This window comes from Rhagoletis zephyria, unplaced genomic scaffold (genome assembly GCF_001687245.7).
Source record: "Rhagoletis zephyria isolate East Lansing unplaced genomic scaffold, Rhagoletis_zephyria_1.1 Rzeph_scaffold_02349, whole genome shotgun sequence".
Classification (NCBI taxonomy): Eukaryota; Metazoa; Arthropoda; class Insecta; order Diptera; family Tephritidae; genus Rhagoletis; species Rhagoletis zephyria.
This window is the reverse complement of record NW_016159433.1, coordinates 59,413-65,305: the sequence shown is the minus strand read 5'-3', so window position 1 is coordinate 65,305 and position 5,893 is coordinate 59,413. Positions and strand designations below refer to the sequence as shown.

General features: G+C 35.2%; 1 pseudogene; it reads right to left on the bottom strand.

Annotated features, from left to right (window-relative positions):
• Positions 1–3,962: 3,962 nt before the first annotated feature.
• On the bottom strand, positions 3,963–5,333 carry LOC108366632 (60S ribosomal protein L7-like; annotated as a pseudogene).
• Between the last annotated feature and the right edge of the window lie 560 nt (positions 5,334–5,893).

Sequence of the window (5,893 nt, the reverse complement as noted above, 5' to 3'; positions counted from 1 at the left end):
TCATAAAAATACAATCGCCGTTCGGAGTCGGCGTAAAACTGTAGGTCCCTCCGCTTTGTGTGACAACATCAAGGCGCACGCCATAAATCGGAGGAGAAGCTCGGCTAACATATGTGTAAGCGCCAATCTATTATTATTATTATGTATATTAAGATCTTGCTTAGTGATATAACGATACGAGTACCGAGTACAGAATATCGATACTTTTCATGAGTACTGAGTGGTTCGAGGACTCGATACTTTTTGACAAGTACTGGGTAAATATCGCGAATACCAAAAAGTATCGACGTTTTAAAAACTTGTTTAGGTAAAATTTTTCAATTACATTGAAAAATGTTTAAAAATTACCCCATGGGCATAACGTTAATTTACTTCAATACGGTCCTAACTCCAAAAACCGAAAAATTAATATATATTCGAAACTTTGAAATCGAGTCGATTTGCCAAATATTTTTTAATTATATCTGATGAAAGGAGTGATCATTTTAATGCGAGACTTGTATTTTTTTAGGTTAAAAACCATCGAAGAAATTATCGAAATCGAGTCGATTTCAAATTTTCGAATTTCGGAACATGCCTGATATATTTTGTTCTGTTCGTTATACAGCATAGAAGAAATAATTGGAAAACGAATCTCTTGCCATACCTTAACACTGGCTCACACAAAAAAAGTGGTCTTTGCTTTTAACCAGTCCCGTATATCGACATGTATTGAGGCCCATTTGACTCGTACACCTCATAAATTTGCAGTTAAGTGCGAAAATTAAAAAAAAAATGGTAAAAACTAGTCAAACGGATCTCAGATTCGGGTTCAGTGGGTCGAAATACGTGGCGACAAGTGGGTCTGGTTAAAAGCACATACCAATTTTTTTTTGTGCCGGTGTAAGGAATGGGTTAGGAGGGTGGTCTTTGGCTCGATGACTGGGCAATTCTCCAGAATAACAGAGCCTTCGTTTTCCAATGTATTCTACCTTGGTTTTAAATTCGAAACCCAGTCCGCTTTCGAAGAAAATTTTTGTGAAAGGGAGCTTATCTTTCCTTTAGACAATGGCTTTAGTTGCTTTTAAAAGCTTTTTGCTATAAACATTTATTTTACGCTTTTAAACTTATTGCAAGTTCTTTTCAAAAACTCCGTTAGAAATGCTTGTTTGATCAGACTTCAGCTACTAAAAGCAATGTCTATTCAATTTACAAAAAGAAAGAGGTCATATGTAAAAAGCAAAGCAATCTTTTTTTTTGTTAATTTTTCGCGTTTGCTCTAAAAATACTTGGAAGTACGAGTATTATCGATACTTATTTGCAAATATGAGTACTGGCATCGATCCTTTTTTAGAGTATTATAAATGAGTACTAGTATCGATACTTTTCTAAAAAGTTCTATCACTAATCTTGCTTAAAGCATCCTTTTAAGCTAATTAAAGCAATTGCGCTTATACCTATTTTGGTGAGATCTCTTCATATGTTCATTGCTTCGTTCACAAAAAATAAAATGCTTTAATTTCACGCTTAATAGCGATTCTTTATACGTTCAGAAAACGTAATGCTTTCTACCATCTTTAATGAAAATCGATTTTTGAACGAAGAAAACTTTATAGGAAATATAAAATTTTGGCCTATTTAAAAAAGTATCCACATTTATACTGACCGGAAAAAATAAATATCCCGCAAAAATTCGCCTAAAAATGTATCCAATTGGATCTATTTAGATCCACACGGCATCCCTGGAGGCAACACACAACAGCCTCGCTCGTTTAATAGGAGCGCGAGCAAACAACCCAGCATCGCAAATGCACATTACGTAATCGAATACTCCTTCAAAACTTCGAAGGCGGGGTATCGGAATGAATGGATTACAACTCAGATTACTTTGCCATAGGCATGGCCNCACGGCATCCCTGGAGGCAACACACAACAGCCTCGCTCGTTTAATAGGAGCGCGAGCAAACAACCCAGCATCGCAAATGCACATTACGTAATCGAATACTCCTTCAAAACTTCGAAGGCGGGGTATCGGAATGAATGGATTACAACTCAGATTACTTTGCCATAGGCATGGCCGCTTTGTGGTTAGCGTCCTTTACAACTGGTTTTGTTTGTTATCGGAAAGCATGATGTGACCGAATACTCTTCGGGCGTTCATTACAATACGTCTTCGTTTGTAAATTGTAATGTGCATTGTAAGTAGACTGCCTACAATTAGCATTACAATTTTAAATGGGGTCAGCGGCGTTTTAATCATTTATTTGTATGAATTACGCAATGCATATCTCAGTATATCCAGTAAACAAACTTAGCTGTTTTTTTCACCAAATTTGGACCCCATGAAGGACTAGTGTTGCAAGCAACGCTTTTTCGGCAATTAGGGTGTTGTGCATCTATTTAATGTGGTGAAAATTATTTAAGCACTGGAGAGATTTATTCAAATGGAATTGGAGATAGGGCTGATAGATTTACTTTAAATAATTTGTGAATCTACGAAAATATCTTTTCAGCAGATGAATATACTTTTTAACTTTTTCCCGAAAATTTACATACATGCTCGAAGTTATGCGAATAACATTAAAATATCGTCGCTTGGATGTAAAATTTGCCGGAAGCGTCATTTTGACAATTTGTAGTTATAGATGCAGTTATATATGTATTTTAAAGTAAGATATTTCGATTTTTTGTTAACTGGTTTTTGGATATCTTCTTTAGTTTCCGAGTAATTGACTAAAATGTTTTCGGCTATTTGGTACAAATTGCGTTCGTATTACTGTCGTACTAAACTAATCAAGATCTTTCAAATAGAGTTACCCGTTTTTCTTTAGTTTCCGACATATTCAGCCTTATCATTAGTTTCATTTTCTAGAACCGGGTCACTTTTTCACTTTTCGCTTAAGTGTATTCACTACAGGTGGATGAAAAAATTGTTGACGAAATTTTGTTGGGGCGAAACTCACGACTAGGCTGATTAGTAAAAAGTATCGTTAATTTATAAAAAATTGTTATCACATTTTGGCGTATATCATTAAAACTGACTGCAAATTTTTTGACAAATGTCGTATACGACAAAATTTTATTAAACTCATAAATGGTTGACACTAAACTAAAAAAATAAGATAATTTAAGAATTTCGTAAACTATTACATGGCATTCTCCGATACTTTGGAGAAGATCTGTAGTCGTGTTTCTGAGAAAATGCATTCCAAACTTCAATCGTGAGTTACCGAAAGTAACTTGTGACAATCTTTTATCCAGGCGACGATATGACATTTAGCTAAAATATGCATCTAAATAAATTATAATTGTCATTATTTTCGCAGTTGGGCAACTTTTAGTTGCTCGGAGCTTATTATGGAACGCTTCATGAAATATTTTCATAGACGATAAATGCAACCCTGGGTGCATCTATAATGAGCTGAAAAACCAAAACAAATAAAAATATTCCATCTGAACCAATATTCCTAAAAATTATAAAGCAAAACAAAAACAATTTTTCCAATTTATGCACTGTTGTTTTTATTATTGCAATACAGTTTCAGCTCTTCAAACATTTCCCATATTATGCTTTTAAAGCTAGTAGTTTCCGACCCTATTTGCTCGTTTTTTTCAGTTCCGAATTTAGGCTAGGTTTTATGGGAACTTACTGTGGGTGCATACAGACTACATTTTGTAAATATGTACATATATATGTATACACTTCAACTGAATTGTGATATTTAATATTATTTATAATGAATAATGAATTTAATTTGTGCAATTTTTTATGTTTACTAGATGTAAGACAATTTTTAATTTTCTTTATATCGAGCCCTAACCGCCAAAATAACGTAAGCAACATTTTTTTCAAAATCTTTTTTTTTGATGCAGAAATGCATCTAGATGCTCTAGGAATATTTCTGAATCAAAACGAAAATTTTGAAAAAAATGTCGCTTACGTTATTTTGGCGGTTAGGGCTCGATATATTGCATGCTTTAGTTTTAATTCTTTTTAAGTCAAGTTGTAAAGGTGAAAATAGGCGTCCTGGGGAACCGAGCACCTTAAAAAAAAAAAAATAGGTAACGCGCCTAAAAGCATACCTCACAGGTGGTGTGGAAAATGCAAGAACAAATATAAATGGAATAATTTTAGAAATTATGAAATGGTTATTGGTATTTTCCATCTCCAAGGTGATCATTAATTTGATCGTTATTTAAGCTGCCTTAACACGGTCAATTTTTGTCGTTTAACCAAAATCTACCCGTGTAAATTGCAATTCAACCGTAAAATGTAAGCGTTGTCGATATCTCAGTCAATTTTCCAATCGACAGAAATCGACCCGTGTAAAGGCAACTTCAGGAATTTTTTATTATTTTTTTTTTTGCTTGGGCGCTATTTGAAGATGTTCCAAATTATATTGTCGCCTTAAATACAAAACAACAATTCTTTAAGCCATCTTGTGCAGCAATTTGTTGATCTTATCCTCACGGCTACCGAAATCACCAACCTCAACGTAGTGATTAGCCTTCTTGCGCCAGCCTCAGGTTGATGTGTTGAGCTTGAATAGCAACAGGAAATTGGAGGCTTTTTGAAGTGGGTTCCAACAGTGAATATTTCGTGCGCCAAATAATCAACGCACTGAATTTCGTGCGCTTTGCGAAATTTGCGTTCTATCACAAAGCTGTCAGAGATTGGAACACGTTGATGGTTGTGCTTGACAATTCCACGTTTGTACATCAATTCACGAACTGATTCGAGATTTGGATAACCCCATATAGGGTTCGGCATACGTAGCATATTAATGGTTGCCTTGTTCAATTTGATGAACACACCGTTTTAATGTGGCGAAGACGGAACTGTAAAACTTTACGCACTTTTGGTGCTACTTTGTTCATACCGCGGATACGGATCACAAAAGCCAATTTGGATTTTTCAGGCCCGTAGAATTGGCCGCGTTTCTTTGCCATACAGCGCAACTTCATCTCACGACGTCCATCACCGAGTTTTCTTCTTTGATATTTCTCAGCATGCACCAAGTTTTCACGTTTACGGAGAGCAATCACAGCAGAGCGCTTTAGTTTACGTTTGATCAGGGTAGCAATTTGCTGACCTGCTTCTTGCTGTACTTCAGCTTCGACTCGGGGAGAGGAGGCAGCTTCCTGGAAGGTTGTCTGCCCTTTGCTTGCGGTTTCTTACCGGCCGTGATGGCAGTCATCTTAACTTGTAACTTAGCACGTTAAAAAGGCGAAAAAAAGTTCGCCAAATGTTTGGAGCACATCGTAAATGAGCTACTCGATTTATAACTTTCTATTAAACAATTTAATTAAATACTCTTTAATACATAGATATCCTGCAACCAGGCACTTACTTTCCCAAATTCCATCCTGCATATCAGCATAATTTTCCAAATATGCCTGCTACTTCATTACTAATAACTCCATTTTTTAACTGCGCCTTCTTTGTTGGCTCAACATATCCTAAAAAGACACAACTTTACATTAAACAATAGAAATCGCAAAAATTAGCAAATAAAATACTCCCTTTGTTTTGTTTTATTGTCAAATTTCTGAGAAATGTGAATTCACCACGATGCGATACAGCAAGAACAAGGACCGGGGATATAATTTTAAGTAAATCTATTATTCAGTGGCAATTCGCAGAGCGTTCGGGGCAGCAATATTAATTTGTAACAAATATAACATTAAACGGTGGTTCTAATAAATTTTTTGATATTATTAACCAGAGTACATACATTATATGGTATTTCTTTCAAAAATTAATGTACTATATGAACTTTTTTTCAAATATTTCTTAAGTTTATTTCATGAGTGCTGAAAAGCAACCATGCGTGTAAGAAATTGTGTGCTACCTAAAATTTCACCTCTGGAAACTTTATCCCCATAAAGGACTTCACCACAGTTTTTGTTACTG